Source organism: Achroia grisella, unplaced genomic scaffold (genome assembly GCF_030625045.1).
Source record: "Achroia grisella isolate CSIRO2021 unplaced genomic scaffold, CSIRO_AGI_Agris_v1 utg454, whole genome shotgun sequence".
In the NCBI taxonomy this organism is placed as follows: Eukaryota; Metazoa; Arthropoda; class Insecta; order Lepidoptera; family Pyralidae; genus Achroia; species Achroia grisella.
Genome location: NW_026712865.1, coordinates 126,180 through 144,547, shown reverse-complemented (window position 1 = coordinate 144,547; position 18,368 = coordinate 126,180). Strand labels below are relative to the sequence as shown.

The following is an 18,368-nucleotide window of genomic DNA, read 5'->3' as shown; positions in this document are numbered from 1 at the left end:
TTTCTTTCTAGAAAATATCAATTTTTGTTGGAGAATTTCATACTCCAAGTCTAAATTTCTTGCTTTCTTTCTTTCATTATCCATTTGTATATTATGTAATTCATTTTTGTTCTTGATCTCTGTATCAGCTATTTTTTGTATATAATTGTTTGTATTTGTGAGCTGTATAATAATAAAAAAACAATTTTTTAATTATAAAAAATATTTGTATTTTATTGTGTATAAATTTATTTGGGTACCTTTCTTTTTTTATTACATTTCTTTCCTTCATTTGAAATATATTCTTTGGTGCTGCCACTTTGAGACTACAAAAGAAATAACAAAATTTATGTATATTAAACACCATATTATACCAACCAATTTAATCAATCATATCAAACATCTCTTTATAATCTTTGTTCCCCGTCATTTAGCACACAAAAATATATTCAAAAGTTCTATATTACTTACATTTTCAATAATTTCATCAATCTCCAAAATAATTTCTGGCATCTCCGGTGCTTTTTCATTCAGTTTTGGTTCTCTAGGTTTGTCTGGAATCTTTTAATTACAACATGTACTTTTATAAAAATAATATATATATGTTATATAATATACATTATGCTGAGTTCATTGATGTCATGATATAATAGATACTACATATTATATATTACTTACAGCGCTAACAGGTACATTATCTGAAATATGAACACAATGATTAATGAACCTACACTTACTACCTTTACTTTTTATATTATATGCAATGAAAAAATAAAAAATAGGTTACATGATCATCTGGAATTCCTGTTTTAGCGTCAGAGTCATATAGATTGGTGTCCACGTAAAACTCCTGCGGTAACCATGCCAATATGTCTGTACTGTCCACTGGAACAGTCACAGTAGGTGGTCCTCCACCAGTTTTATTCAGAGATCGCCTCTGGTCTGCTAAATTTTTCTTTTTACTTATTTTGATGACTCCCCACTGAGTTTTTATTTGTTGCAATGTGCGTCTGCTACCTTTGCACATTGCATTAAAACTGAAAAATATATTGAAGTGTAAGTACATGAGCAATAACAATTCACATATAAAATTATACTAAGCATGCAAGTTACTCTAATCTACGGGCTAGCTTCTACAAATAATAAATAACCTATCCATAACTTCCAGCCATCCTTTCTTTTTACAGTTGTTGGTATTCGTATCCGTATTCTTATTCTCTAGTACGGCGACACGATCGCGGATCAATTCTAACAATAAATTCTATCAAAAATAAGGTATGCATTAAATGAATGTAATAAAAAGTTAAAACAAGTGAAATTCAAAGTCGTACATAAAAAATAATTTACTTGATCCAAAACTGGACAAATTAACAAATATTGATAAGTAAACACAATCTTACCTTGTCGTCTTCCAACCATTTTTCGCTTCGTGCTCTCTTTTGTTTATCCATTTTAAAATTTACTAGACAATGAAAATCCGTAATATGTAATAAATCCGTTAATTCTAATTCTAACGAATTGTAACTATATTAAAACAATCGTAAATTATAACATGCAATTTTAAATAAAACAATCGTTTTGACAGAACCAGTGTTGCCAACGATGTTTTATTGAATCCACTATATAGCAAAGAAACCTCGAGTTTTACAAAATATTTAAATCAATATTAATGAATTAATAAAACTACTTGAAACCATTATATTAAAAATTTGCATAAAAATACATGCATATTTAAACCAAAAATCATTGTAATATTTAAAAACTATGTAAAAATACTTCTATCTTCCCTTAACTTTATTAAATAGAAATACAATTACAATAATAAAATACAATTTTATATATATTCAATAGGAAAATGTATAAAAATGTATTAATTTACATAATTTGTTCAATACTGGAGGAGTTAATTCTGCTAGATTTAGTGGTGAAGCAACTAAAATAGCAACACTGATTACGTCACCTGCGTATATGGTAAAACAGTCCAACGTCAAGATTGCAACATAATGATAAAAACAGTCCTATAAACCTCTATTAGTTAGCGAGGCTTTATAATAGGTTTATGAATAACGCACTTCTATAAACCTTCAATAGCGCTAATGAATGTTTTAACTAATGAGCTCTATAAACCTTCAATAAGTTTTTTTATGAATAAGACCGTAAGTTTATATTTATGTCGCTTATGAATTGTTCATAACTCGCAGCTCAATTCTTCAATTTCGCTTTATATCTGTTTGCGTTGTTTCGTTCATTTAATTTCACATTCACCCGCATTATATCGATATTGTTCGATCGATCGAAGCTTCTAGAAATATTATAATTGTCGTTATACTATTTGACGAAACAATATTACCTGTCGAATATTATGTATGATGATTGTAGTGTTTGAATGTTAAGATTGTTAGTATTTTAGTGTATGCACTTTAGAATACTCCCGCGTAAAATAATAGTTGTGAACATAGTTATTTTATATCTTTTTAGTTATAGTTATAGATATATTATCTGATTTTCTATGACATCACTCACTTCGATTTCGCTTTATGTATAGTTTATGTTTCGCTCGCATATTTTTTTATATATAAATTTATTTGTCACGCGCTTTAGTGTTTAAAACGTTATTGTGATTTACTTCTCGCACCGCATATTTAAAATATTGCTTTTATGCATTATTTTATTTTTCTCGCATATAGGTATATATAGATAATAGTTGTACCTATTTTTCGCATTATTAATTAGTAGTTTTATAGCATAGTAAGCATATATTTTTTATGTATGCTAGTTTATATCGCGCATCATTTCTCGCATTTGTGTACTTATTTTCGCTACAAGTACATCTGTCTGTCTTGTAGGTATTTAGTACATTAAATACCTATTATACGTTATTATTGTTTATCGCTCGCACTTTTACGGTAGTACAGGTATAGTTGTACGTTATTACCGCACATAGTTTTATATATCGCATTTATTGGTTTTCCTTTGTTATTTTTTAAAAAGTATATATATAAATAATAATAATGGCTAACACAAACGCAAAATTAAAAATGTATGAAGCAAAACGTGCACAATATTTTTCGCAACTTCAGTCTATTTATGAATTATCTTCGAAAACTAAAATGGAGAAACATCGTAATGTTTTTATTGCAAAAGTTAGCCTGATCGATCAAATGCGCACCGAGTATGTTAAAATTGTCGATGAAATTATTCTCCTTAATTTGGAACTAAACCCTGATTATGTAGTTAATTATCAATCTCTCACCGCTTTTGACGAAATGTTTTATTCTATAAGGATGATGGCGGTCTCGTTACAACCTCAATCTTCGCGAACTCCAGCTCCCGCTTGTCAGTCTGCTTTACCAGACAACAAACAGGGATCAGTAAGGATCCCCCAAATTGTGTTACCAGTCTTCTCAGGTGATATTTTAGAATTTCCTTTCTTTTACGAAACATTCAAACAGGTTATTCATGACAATGAATCCTTTTCGGACTCAGAACGTTTTCATTATCTTATGAGTCACCTGTCAGGAAAGGCTAGAAATCTGTGTGCTGGCTTAGTACCAGCAGCCGAAAATTATCCTATATTGTGGCAAGCTTTAATCGACAAGTATCAAGATAAACGCTCTCTTGCAACGTCATATTTAGATAAATTATTTTCTTTAAAATCAATTAACGGTCCTTCGGCAATAAACTTAGAAAAATTTATTGATACTTTCTCGTCAACTATCGCAGCATTAAAGCAACTTAAAATTGAAAAGCTGGATGATTTTATATTTATTTATATGGGATTAAAGGCATTAGATCAGGCTACCGCGCAGTCGTATGAGTCATCAATTAGAGGAGAAGATGACATACCGCAGTTTGAAAATTTTATAAAATTTATACGTCAACACGTAAAAATATTACAACGCACGTGTAACCGCACCGCCGGCGCCGCTGCCGCTACCAAGTTGGACGGTCCCGCCGCCGCGTCCGCCAGTGGTCGTGCACAGTCGCATCAACGATCGATCGCTCGATCGCCACGTACATTTTTAGGTACTAATCCTACGCAACGCATTTATTGTTCCTTATGTAAAGGTGATTCACATTCTCAATTATATAAATGCAAACAATTTTCAACTTTCACAATTAATGATCGATTTAATTATATTAAAACTAACCGTATGTGTACTAGATGTCTAAGTAGTCAACATAACTCTTTCAGTTGTCAATCAACTTCCGCCTGTCGAAATTGTAACAATCCGAGACATCATACGTTGCTTTGTTTTAAAAATAATAATTCCGCACCTACGCAAGTATCTCAGGGTACGAAAAACGCACAGACATCTTCCACGCACGGTCGCCAATTACCACCATCTTCTTCGTCGCAATTGCCTCCGCTTGCGCACACACAACCCACACAACAGACACGATTAGAACCAACTCCCGTTCCTATTGGAACCACCACTGGTGGAGACAAGGAGTCGTTATGCACGCTTTCATCGTCCATTCATGAGCAGCCGTATGTGACTGAAGTACTTGCTACTGCCAAGGTATTTGCTACTGCTCGTAATGGGAGTGATGTTGTCATTCGCTGCTTATTGGACCCCGGGTCACAAAAGCATTATATTACTTCTAAGTGTTGTTTAAAATTGGGTTTAACCATGCAGCCGGACGCACATACCACCGTTAAGGGTATAGGTGGCGCCACTGAACCAGTTAAGGGTGCAGTTGATCTCTCTTTCCGATCGAGATTTAATCATGAGCAATATTATAATATTCGCGCTTTAGTTTTGAATAAAATAACAGGTAACTTACCAACATGTCAAATTGATGTTGGCGCGCTCAGTTACTTAACTAATATTCCACTCGCAGATGATACGTGGGGAACACCATCAGAAATTGACCTTTTGATTGGTGTCAACCTATTCGCGACCCTTTTGTCTGGAGGTAAAATTATAAATTCACCTGGTACTCCAAACGCGTTGGAGACTGTTCTCGGTTATCTTATTTTAGGTGAAGCTCCCACCTTAACTTCTACGTCTTCTTCATTCTCGTTCTGTTCCACCACTTCGTGCGAGGTTTCAGTATTAATTCGCAAATTTTGGGAGATTGAAGAAGTAGATCGCAAACCAATAACAAGTATAGACGATAAATACTGTGAAGATTTTTATACCACAACGACCACTCGTAACGAATCAGGTCACTACGAAGTCGCTTTACCATTTAAGTATAGTTCTAAGTCTTTAGGGAACTCTTTCGATATCGCTAAACGCAGATTTTATCATTTGGAACGTAAATTCGCATCGCAACCGCAACTGAAATACCTTTATGATGAGGTAATTCACGAATATATAAAAAACCAATATATTTCTCCCGTAGACGTAATTGAAAATAACAGCCCTAGTTATTTTATACCGCATCACGCAGTCTTACGTGAGGACAAAGTGTCCACGAAAATAAGGCCGGTACTAGACGCAAGCGCGAAGTCTAGTACTGGATTTTCGCTTAATGATATTCTACATACAGGTCCTTCCTTACAACAGGATTTATTTATCATTCTCTTGAATATGAGATTGTTCGCAGTCGCCATCTCAGCTGATGTGCGACAAATGTATTTACGAATAAAAGTTCGCCCGCAAGATCGTTGTTTTCAACGTATTGTATATAGATTTAGTCTTAATAAACCGCTCCAAGTCTTTGAATTTAATAAAGTTGCATTTGGCTTACGTTGCAGCCCGTACTTAGCGTTACGTACTGTAGCTCAGTTAGCTTCCGATGAAGGAAATAAAAACCCTATCGCACTGGTTACCATTGAAGATTCTATGGAACCTTATTTATATTCGCTCGCTCGCAAATTTTCGTCATGGATGAAATTACTTCGTGTAATTTGTTATATTTATAAGTTCGCTAACATTCTTCCACGCGGCGTCATATCCAGTTCCGATTTGGATTTCGCCGAACGTATAATTATTCGCGCTGTGCCCGCTGCACACACACATTTTAAAAACGATATTAGCAAGTTAAATAATAAAAAACCTTGTACCGCATCAATAATTAAATTAAATCCATTTTTATCAGACAATCTCTTACGAGTTGGCGGTCGTGGTATAACCACTCGCAAAGCATACGTTTGCTTATTCACGTGCTTAACCACTCGGGCTGTTCATATTGAGCTCGCAAGTGAATTGAGTACAGTTTGTTTTCTCGCCGCGTTAAAACGTTTTCTCGCTCGCCGCGGTCCTATTCAATGCATGTATACGGATCATGGTACTAATTTTATAGGGGCACGATCCTACCTACGTGAACTTTATTTGTTTTTATCGCAAGAATGTAGATCTGTTTGGGATAAGGAATTAGCTAACAATGGAATTAAATGGATCCTTATCCCTCCTAACGCACCGCATTTTGGAGGATGCTGGGAAAGTAATATAAAATGTGTCAAAAGCCATCTAAGTAAAGTCATTGGGCTACAAATTTTAACCTTTGAAGAACTTACGACTGTTCTTACACAAATAGAATCGCTATTAAACTCTCGCCCATTGACCGTCTTAAGTTCAGATCCGTCGGACCTGGAAGCATTGACACCTGCTCATTTTCTTAACACTATACCGCTAAAACACTTCCCAGCACATGACGTAAGTGACGCTATTCCTCATCCTTTGAAACGACACGAGCTTTTAGACCAACTCGTTCAATCGTTTTGGAAGAGGTGGCATCGGGAATATTTGCATACGTTGCAATTGAGACGCAAATGGAACACGCCGGCCTTTCCTGTCCAGGAAGGCACGATAGTAGTTGTTATGCAGGAGAATTTAACTCCATTACATTGGCCTCTTGGTCTTATAACACGAGTTTATAAGGGTAAGGACGGCATTATTCGCGTTGCCTCAGTCAAAACAAAGGCTGGTATTTTTCAAAGGCCAGTGGTAAAATTATGTCCATTGCCTTTGCAATAATATGTATTCTATAAGATAGGTAGTACGCATTTATAATAGGTTAATAAGTTAAGTTAAAATCCTTTGCATTTTTCTTATTTAGTAAATTCCGCATTTGATATTTTTTGTATTTTTTCTTTCTTGTTTTTTGCATTTGTCGCATTCGCAATAAGGTTCAATTATGTAGTTCCTTTATTTTTTTGTTAATTTTACTTTGACATTATGTCAAGGCGGGGGGCATGGTTACGCCAAACGCGATGCGTACCTGGTTTGTCTTGTGCATTGACACCCCTCCCGGCTAATTCAATAATCAGTGATGTCATAGCTTTCGCCGCGCGCGCACGTCGCACGCATATCGCACGCATGTCTTAATAGTTGTAATCAACCTGAGTGAATTCCTGAGATTCCCGTAACCGTGTGGGCCCACTGAAGAACAAGCACATTGAAGTAAGGGTAAGTCATTCATATTTGACCAGCCAGTTTCCTATACAATAATATAGTCCATCGAAGAAGGCTAGATCATAGCCACCGCCGCACCAACATCCGTATCATTACATAGTATAAAACAAAGTCGCTGCCGCTGTCTGTCCCTATGTATGCTTAAATCTTTAAAACTACGCAACGGATTTTGAAGCGGTTTTTTTTAATAGATAGAGTGATTCAAGAGGAAGGTTTATATGTATAATACATGTACACCTAGGCGAGTAGCAAGCTATATTATAAATGCGAGAGTATATCTGTTCATTTGCTTCATTTCCAATGTTACTAACAGTCCTCTTTCCTCCTAAAGAGTCCATCAATTTGGCAATTTTTTATTATCTGGTAAAGTTATTGTTACTTAACTTTTAGTATTATTTAATTCTTTAAATAACATTGAAATATTAAGTTTTGTTACGAAAGAAAATATTCAAATCAAATCAAAATATCTTTATTCATGTAGATCTATTACAGACTCTTATGATATGCAAACATACCGTCAGTTCCAAAGGATTTCTAAAGGAGAAGTACTGACAAGAAACTCAACTCGTATTCTTTTCAAACGAACTTGTACATGATTATGATGATGTAATTATTTTTTTAATACATTTAGAGAGAATATTTAGTGGTGCATATGCCATTGTATTTTTGTTAAAATAAAATAATTTAATCTGTAGCCGTAATCCGATCAGACAAGTCCCCATAAACAAATATTTAAAAACTCGTATCAAAAACAGAAAAAAAAAATTTAATAGAATAAAACAGAATAGAATAGAACATTATTTATTACAATAGGCTTACATTGAAGCACTTATGAATAGTGATCACACACTTTATGATTTTCCGCTTATTCGAAATGCTTTCTCGTCACACGAAGAGCAAGTAAGAAACTTGCGTGTTGCTCTTTTGAATAATTTAGTTGCAACTTTACATACGTTAAATGAATTGATATATATTGTCAAAACGGACAAATAGAAGGGAGTGCGAGGTCAGAACGAGTCGTTAGGTTCCAATATTAGTAAGGTTTTAACTACTAATGATAAAAACTCTTCCGTCTGAATGTCGGTCGCGTGCTGCAGGTCATGATGAACGTAACCCGAGGCGAATCAGTTCGTTCACTTGCTCGTGATCTAATTATATCTCGATACTTGCGCCAAATATATCCACAACTGAACTGGGTCGATTGTTCCACTAGCTCTATATAGTTCGCGGTTCCCATCACTACGCATTTAGATATTGCTTGTCTGAACTTAGAAATTGATAAATACTGCCTATTTTGGGAAGGATGGAAAGAATTTGCTGGAAAGATTAAATAAGGAATGAAGAAGTGTTTGAAGGGGTTAAAGAAAACAGACAGATTATAGATATTATTGAGAATAGGCGGGGAAAATGTTGTGGCACTTGATACGACACGACGAATAGAATAGAATAGAAAATCATTTATTCAAATAAACTTACATTGAAGCAGAATATTTGAGTGAGAATATTAATTCTTCCACAAATATTAGTGTCCCGTCATGTATATTAAATAGCGAGGATGATACGCATTTATAACTTTAATTATAACTTAAATAAAACTATATAAAACAACTTAAATCATTACATAGTATAAAACAAAGTCGCTGTCACTGTCTGTCCTTATATATGCTTAAATCTTTAAAACTATGCAACGGATTTTGAAGCGGTTTTTTTAATAGATAGAGTGATTCAAGAGGAAGGTTTATATATATAATACATGTACACCCATGCGAAGCCGAGCCGAGTAGTAAAACTGTATATAGTGATCAAAATCCCGGAATTACTTAATCTATCCATTGTTGTCGCCGCAAATATTTGCGTAGGTGAAACAAACTGTGTATGACGAGATGGTCGTCATATTACTGTGCTAATTTGAGATGACCATTGCCTAGTTAAAGGTTTTATTTACAAAACAAACAGTCAAATTATATAACTTCCTTAACGTTTCATATTGTGTGTGTATCGCGTCGCCCACTTATACATTCGAATAGTAGAATTTGGCAAAGAGAATAAGTGAGAATGTTTGTTATTTACTCTAGGATTACGCTAAAATTATTTTGTTTATTTTTATATAATAAAATTACACCTTTTTGCGTATTCATATGAAATTAAAACAAAATGTCTTTATTCATGTAGGTCTAATTACGAGAAGTTAGATCTGCCGTCAGTTTTAAAAGTAGTTCGAGCCAAGAGCAACTGTCAAGAAACTCTGGCCTCACTGTTTTCAATTATTATACATCATTATAGTCTTATCTTCTTAATATTTCTTAATATGTAAAATTCTCAAGTCATATGTTTGTAACAAAACTCCTCCGAAACGGCTTGACCCATTCGTATGAAATTTTGTAGCTAAGCATTCTTATCCTTAGCTACAAAATTTAGAGCTAAACAATTTCTCATGACCATACCCCTAAATGATAAGGGTGGTCCATACCAATTTTTTTTAATATTTTTTATCATTAAGAATTAAAATATCACAGTGTTTGTAACAAAACTCCTCCGAAACGGATTGACCGATTCTTATAAAATTTTGTAACTGTAGATCTGAGAATAAGACCTAAACAATTTTTTATACCCCAAAATTATAACCCCCAATAAAGAAACTTATTCTAAATTGACATATTAATGATATATTGTAATTTAAATAATGTAAATTAAATATTGTAATGGGTGAAAACTGTGATTGGTACAGTTTATGCTGTAAATAATATAAATGACGTAGTGGAGTCACTTGAAACAGTCATGCTCGCTATAAAGTTCAAACTTGTGGCGGCGTGGTGGGCCGGGTCGATGTGCTCCCTCTAATATGGTTGAGTGCAATGATGGCTGGCTCATCCGTCATACTCGTGTACGGGTGCTGCTTGTGGGGACTGGTCTGTTCAGGTTGCGAACACTGATTAGATTTTTTGATTTTTTTATATAGCATATGCTGGTGGTCACTCTATTCTCCCAAATTTGAATTTAAATAAAATAGTATTATTGTAAATATGTACAACATTAAAAAAAAAATACGAGCTGAGTTTCTTGTCAGTTCTTCTCATCTCGATATCATTCCGAACTGACGGTAGATTTGACATATCATAAGAGTCTGTAATAGACCTACATGAATAAAGATATTTTGAATTTGAATTTGAATTTGAATTTGATAGGGGTGGTCGTACCCAACTTTTTAATATTTTTTATCATTCAGATTTAAAAAAAATATATTTGTGATAGTTACCTCAGTCTCACTTATTGCAGCCGCTATTGCTTTATCTATGATAGTGTTAAAGGATGAACAAGTAAAATTATAAGATACGGAAGCATGATACCGTCCGTAATAACAACCTATAACTATCACATGATAACATGATGATCATTCCGCTTGCCACTTACCGCCAACTAGTCCATCAACTTGTTTCGCACTCCAGTTACATTAAAAATGGCGAACGAAGTCGTGCAAATAGTTAGGAAATAAATGTTTGCAACGAGAATGTTTATTCTGCTTCGTTGTACGTCATTATTTATAATACGGTTTGCGTCAATCATTTAATATTAATACATGAGTAGTGCTCATAGATAGATACCTACAGCAAGCCGAAACTCAATCGTTTTATATACATTACTAAATGTGGTGCTATAAAGAAGTAATCAGACTAATGTTTTATAAAATAATTAATTCCTCTTTATCTATACATTATTTACGTAAGTTAATATAATACCTACTTTTTACTGTCTATTGTTATCAAAATTAAATTATAAGTTCTTGACTTGACCACGACTATGTGACCTCCTCCTGGCGCCAAAACTGGATCCGCTCTTGATCCCAGGCACCTTGACTCCACACTAACATCACTGGTTAAACGGCCTTATGACCTGTGTGATAAGAAACAAATTAAAGAATAGAATATAATAGAATAGAAAATCATTTATTCAAATAAACTTACATTGAAGCACTTTTGAATAGTCATTACATTTTTTTTAATCTACCGCTCGTTCGGAAAGCTGTCTCATCACAAAAAGAACGAGCAAGAAACTTGCGTGTTGCTCTTTTAAATAATTTTATTCTTACTTTACATTTTTAAGTTTAAGTGTGTGAATACAAACTACCAATTAGCACTAATTCAAACCCTCAATAAAAAAAATAAATAGTGTCTCTGGTCGATCAAAGGTTGGGAACCAATAAGAATAAAATTATTTCAAAGAGCAACACACTGTTGCTCTTTTAAATAATTTTATTCTTACTTTACAATTTAAGTTTAAGTGTATAAATACAAACTACCGATTACCACTAATTCAATTAAATAATCAAATAGAAAAAATATTAAATACACAACAACTGGTTAAACAATTAATAAGAGGAAATCAGTCATAGTGATAAGAGCAGACCAGTCCGTACAAGCAGCACCCGTTCACGAGTATGACGGATGAGCCAGCCATCAGTGCGCTCGACCATATTTTAGGGAGCCCAATGACCCGGCCCACCAAAAAAGAACTTATACATGTAGAAGGTGTACTACAGAAATAATGGGTATAACATAGATATTGCTAGATGGCGCCGTAATAGCAGCAAAAGCAGTCGTCCCAAACCATGCAAGGTGGCACGTCAAAAGACCTTGCCATATTTTGACCTCGGTGGTCCAGCGGTCTAGCTTTACGTCCGGTGGTCGCGGGTTCAATTCCTCGCACGGCACAAACATTTGTATTCATGAGTATGATTGTTTGTATTAGTCTGGGTGTTTTCTATGTATAATATGTATGTATATACAAAAAAAATTGCTATGTATTTGTATCAGTTATCTAGTACCCATAACACAGGCTTTAGCTAGCTTAACTTGGGTCTAGATGGCGCTGTGTGAATTGTCCTGAGATTATTATTATATATTAGAGGAGTGACCGATAAAATAACTGCATACATTTTAGACTGAGTTAGGTTAGGTTAGTAAATGATATTATTATTAGAATTATTACTAGGAGTGAATATTATTTAAAAACATGACAAAATGTTTTTATCACTATTGTTTCATAATATTTTAATTATAATTTTAATAAGCAAATTTAAATAATTCTCAAAAAAATAAGATAAATATGAGATCTTCACAGATGACTTCTCAAATGAAGGCATCTCAGATGAAGACAGACAGATGGACGACAGTCATCATTGCCTTGCCTTTATCCCATTATTTGGGGTCGGCGCAGTATGTCATTCTCTTCCACTGCTCTCTATCAGTCGTCATATCTAAACATACTCTTCTTTTATTAATATCATCTTTCACACAATCCATCCATCTTTTCTTAGGGCGTCCCCTCCCTTTACATCCATCCACATTCATATTATACACTTTCCATAAGTACAGTGTCCATTTAATATAAATCAGGGAGTCCAAGATCTTCATCTGGGATGCCTTCATTTGAGAAGTCATCTGTGAAGAACATCCTCATATGAACAATCAAACTGAGCCAGAATTGCCCCTTTGTATGCGACGCAAAACTCATGCGCAGCGTCAGTAGGAAATCTTGTGGATCCCCAGCGGACTCCCCGCGAGCGTCGTTGGTCCAACGCCAAACTACGCATCTAGCGAGATGAACGACCTCACTACCCTCTTCCTTCACCGCTACATTTGGCAAGACTTCGCAAGGCAGATATTCCATGAACTCGCGCGCATGATGTGTACTTTAAAAAAAAGTACGCGTGGATTATATATAGTATACTGTATATATACACATATATTATGTACACATATACATATGTGTGTACTGTGTAGTCTTTCAAACAAAGAACGTTTGCTAAAAAATATACAGTACAAAATTAGTCTGTATATAAATGTCTATAGGACATGTTTTTGTTTGTTAACACACTAAGTGCATACTGTGGACTCTCCCGGGCTGCCACGAGTCCAAATATTGTGGGAGTATCTAATTTTTTTTTTAAATCTCTTGTTACTTTCTAATGTTGAAGCTTGCTGATGTGGAGGGGATGGTTCTTAATGAGAATTTGCTCCATTGATAGCTCCATTGATGAATCATAATATTATAACTACTAGCCCCGGCATCGCACGGGTGTATATGTATTATATATTTATTTATATATTTACAAAACTGATTACAATCAATATAATAATATAATTAGGAGCGTGTAATTCGGTACATAACTGGATTGTAATCCAACACTATATAAACCTAAAAGCTAAATTATATAGACGCATTCAATATACGCTAGATAGCTAGATAAGGATATATAATGAAAAGTAAACTAAACAGAAAATATATAACTACGTAATGCAATGAATTATTATGTTAAGAGAATTTTACTTATATTAAAGAAAAATTTATTATATCTAACTCAAAGGTGACTGACGTAGTGATCTATCAACGCACAGCCCAAACCACTGGACGGATCGGGCTGAAATTTGGCATGCAGGTAGATGTTATGACGTAGGCATCCGCTAAGAAACGATTTTGATTAATTCTACCCCCAAGGGGATAAAATAGGGGATGAAAGTTTGTATGAAACTTCAACTTTAAATCGATCGGACTGAGATTTTGCATGCATAAAGCTACTATGACGTAGGCATCCCCTAAGAAAGGATTTTGATAAATTCCACCCCTAAACGGATAATTTAACGAGCGAAGCCGCGAGCAAAAGCTAGTTATATATAAACCTTCCTCTTGAATCAATCTATCTATTAAAAACCGTTTGAAAATCCGTTGCGTAGTTTTAAAGATTTAAGCATACATAGGGACGGACAGATAGCAACTTTGTTTTATACTATGTAGTGATGATAATTTTTTTTTTTATTTTGAAAACCAACAGCGAAATACAAATAATAACAAATAATATGTACTTAAAAAAGGTTTTCTAACAATTACAATATTCAGTATTACAACACTAAAGTATTAACATATTATTGTTCTGTTTATCCACAAGTCTAATTTATACAATATAATGATTATACCATCTAATTTATGCAAATTTTACTAGTTTCTTACTACGAAGTGAGTAATGATTATAATGATTCACAAACATAATTATATCTCTTCGTGGTATAAAATTGAAATCGAGTACATATCGAAATGAACATCCATACAGAGAACATGAAATAAAAAACTATAATTAAATCATACACCGATTCGTCCGACTACACGACGTCACGACAACAAACATTTGTGGGTCTCTCGGTTTAATTACATATCGCAATTGCTAATGATTCATTTGAAACAGATTTTGGATTACAATCCAGTTTAGTAGCCATTTATTTATTACTAGCTGTTCCCGCGACTTCGTCCGCGTGGAATTTAACTTTATTTTCTAAAATAAAAGTAGCCTAAGTTACTCCTTACATCAGCTATCTGCCAAAAAAAGTCCCGTTAAAATCGGTCCAGCCATTTCAGAGATTAGCCGGAACAAACAGACCGACAGACAGACAGACAAAAATTGTACAAAATGGTTTTTTTGGTGTATGTGCCGTATTTATATTCATATGCATGTAGTAAAATATGGTTATTTCAATATTACAAACAGACACTCCAATTTTATTTATATGTATATAGATTTATTTATTTAATTCAGGCTACATGGCCCATATTATAAATACCTTATAGACTAACATACATAAGAAATAATAATAAAATGTGTAAAATAAAATTGTCTCTATGGTCTCGGCACCGACGATGGCAATCTGCCACGGTAGCGCCGGTACACCACACCCTTCGGCCAGTAGTCCTCCTTCATGAAGGTGGGCAGCATGTTGGGGACCCGGGCCACGAGCGCTTTGGAACCCTCGTTGTGACTCCATTACACGCTAAACAATAATAATAATAATAATAATAATATCAGGACACTTCACACAGCACCATCTAGACCCAAGATAAGCTAGCTAAAGCTTGTGTTATGGGTACTAGATAACTGATACATATACATAGATTATTTTTTTTTTGTAAATAAATACATATTATACATAGAAAACACCCAGACCGATACAAACAATCATACTCATGAATACAAATGTTTGTGCCGTGCGAGGAATCGAACCCGCGACCATCGGTCGTAAAGCGGTAGACTAGAACCGCTAGACCACCGAGGTCGTCAAATTCAAATTGCTTGTAAAGTGTGCTAAATCTATACATATAAATAAAATTGGAGTGTCTCATCATCTGCTTCATCCTTATCCCATTTATTTGTGGTCGTCGTAATATGTTTTTCGTTTCCATTCATCCCTGTTCGCAGTCATCGCGTTATTTACTTCCTTTCTTACCATATCATCTTTCAGTGTCTGTTTGTAATATAAAAATAAACATTTTTTACTACAGGCATATGAATATAAATACGGTACATATACCAAAATATCATTTTTTACCATTTTTGTCCGTCTGTCTGTTCGTTCCGGCTAATCTCTGTAGCTGGACCGATTTTGACGGGACTTTTATTAGCAGATAGCTGATATAAACCAAAATAATTTTTTTTACAATTTTTGTCTGTCTATTTGTTCCGGCTAATCTCTGAAATGGCTGGACCGATTTTGACGGGACTTTTATTGCCAGATAGCTGATATAATAAGGAGTAACTTAGGTTATTTTTATTTTAGAAAATAAAGATAAATTCCACGCGGACGTAGTCGCGGGAACAGCTAAGCTAAATAAATTGAGACTTAATAACTGAGTTACATAATACGACAGCAGGTCACCAGTGACTGCAACGTTTGGTCGAATGGTTTCTAACCACTGGAGGTAATCATGACATTTTCAAATCGTCATCTAATTGTAGCTATATTATGGTCATTGTCCACCTGTATTTGTCTATAATTATTTAAAGTGGAACCAGCTGTAGGCCGGCTTAAGGGAAAGTGTTTACCATGACATATCTATACATGTGAATAAAATTGGAGTGTCTGTTTATATATACTTTTGCTAAATTATCTTCTAGTTACTTATTGGTTTTCGTTAATATAATAGAAAATATTTCATCTCATTGGTTTTTAAGATTATATCTAGATACCGAATGTATATCTATACATATAAATAAAATTAGAGTGTCTGTTTGTAATATTGAAATAACCGTTTTTACTACATGCATATGAATATAAATACGGTACATACACCAAAATAACATTTTTTACTATTTTTGTCTGTTGCTCCGGCTAATCTCTGAAATGGCGGGGCCGATTTTGAAGGGACTTTTATTGGCAGGTAGCTGATGCAATAAAGAGTAACTTAGGCTTCTTTTATGCTAGAAAAATGAAGTTAAATTCCATGCGGACGTAGTCGCGGGTACAGCTAGTATAATAATAATAATCCTGGACAACTCCCACAGCGCCATCTAGTCCCAAGCTAAGCAGAGCTTGTGTTATGGGTATATATAGACAACTGATATAAATACATGCATACATTTTTTTTGTAAATAAATACATAATATACATAGAAAACACCCAGACCGATCCAAACAATCATACTCATGAATACAAATGTTTGTACCGTGCTAGGAATCGAACCCACGACCATCGGATAGTAAAGCGGTGTGCTAAACCACTAGACCACCGAGGCTGAAGTTACACCTTCAGCCTAGGCAGTTATTATGTGTAATATTCACTATTTCATGGGATAGTGATTATTTTTTGTCAATTATGTAGTTGCGTTGGAGATTACGCGCGTCCGGTCGAGACGCCACGCGCCGGACCGCTGGGTCATTTTTTGTCTTCAATTGCTTTCACTTTGTTGTGTATTTTACTTTATCTTTACATAAAATAAAATCGTACAATCAATAAAAACTGAATGGTTGTGTTTTGGTGTTCAAATTCTTTCAAAATCTTACGACCTCGGTGGTCCAAATCTTTATTTATTCACAAACATTTGCATTCATGATGATTGTTTGTATCGGTCTGGGTGTTTTCTATATATAATATGTATGTATTTACAAAAAAAAAATTATCTATGTATTTGTATCAGTTATCTAGTACCCATAACACAAGTTTAGTTAGCTTGCGTGTGAATTGTCCTGAGATTATTATTATTATATTATTATTATTTATTCATGTACGATTGTTACAGACTCTTATGATATGTCAAATTTACTGTTGTTGCGGGTAAACGATACGATGGTATTGGTCGAGACGATGGTAATAGACTGGCAATATGTAAATTTTTTTTCGGACTACTCTAATGCTGTTTGCCGCAGCTGGCATTTACAGCTTCACCGGACGTTAGGGGCGAGTGCAGATGGCACTCCAAACCCGCGGACGGACTTATGGAGCGGCTGAAGGCCAACTCCTGCGCGACGGATACGACTTTAGTCTGAGGGCACCACTAGGTGTTCGAAACTCGGCTCAGGCCGTCGTAATTTCGATCCCCGTTTGAATTGAACGGGGGATCGATCGGAGGGGTATATGTACATAGAAATAATGATCTTATATACTAAATAATAATAGGAAAATGTACGGTGGGGTGACACAGTTTAGACACGGCAGTTCTTAGTACACAATATTGGATTTGTCTTACTAGACATTTTAAATGCAATTATTATTTTGATGTATGTGTCTAACTGTGTCCCATAACTGACAAATTCAATTTCAAATTCAAAATATCTTTATTCATGTAGGTCCATTACAGACTCTTATGATATGTCAAATCTACAGTCAGTTCGGAATGACTTCGAGATGAGAAGAACTGACAAGAAACTCAGCTCGTATTCTTTTCAAATAAATATTGTACATGTTTACAATAATACAGATTCATTTAAAGTCAAATTTGGAAGTATAGAGCGATCACCAGCATATGCTATTGCAAAAGGAAAAAATCTAATCAGTGTTCACCACTTGATCAAAACCACACCACACCACAAACAGCACCCGTTCACGAGTATGACGGATGAGCCAGCCATCATTGCACTCAACCATATTAGATTAAAATATAACCAGTTACAAAACTAGCTCAATAAACACACAACGAGATATTAAGATATCACGTTAGGAAGATTCCGTCACGGATTTGTGAAATCCAGTGCTTTTGTGGATA

General features: G+C 34.5%; 1 protein-coding gene across 2 annotated transcripts in view; it reads left to right on the top strand.

Annotated features, from left to right (window-relative positions):
- LOC131845151 (microtubule-associated protein futsch) overlaps window positions 1–18,368 on the top strand; it is a 93,879-nt gene that overhangs the window by 41,028 nt on the left and 34,483 nt on the right. The window lies entirely within an intron of this gene.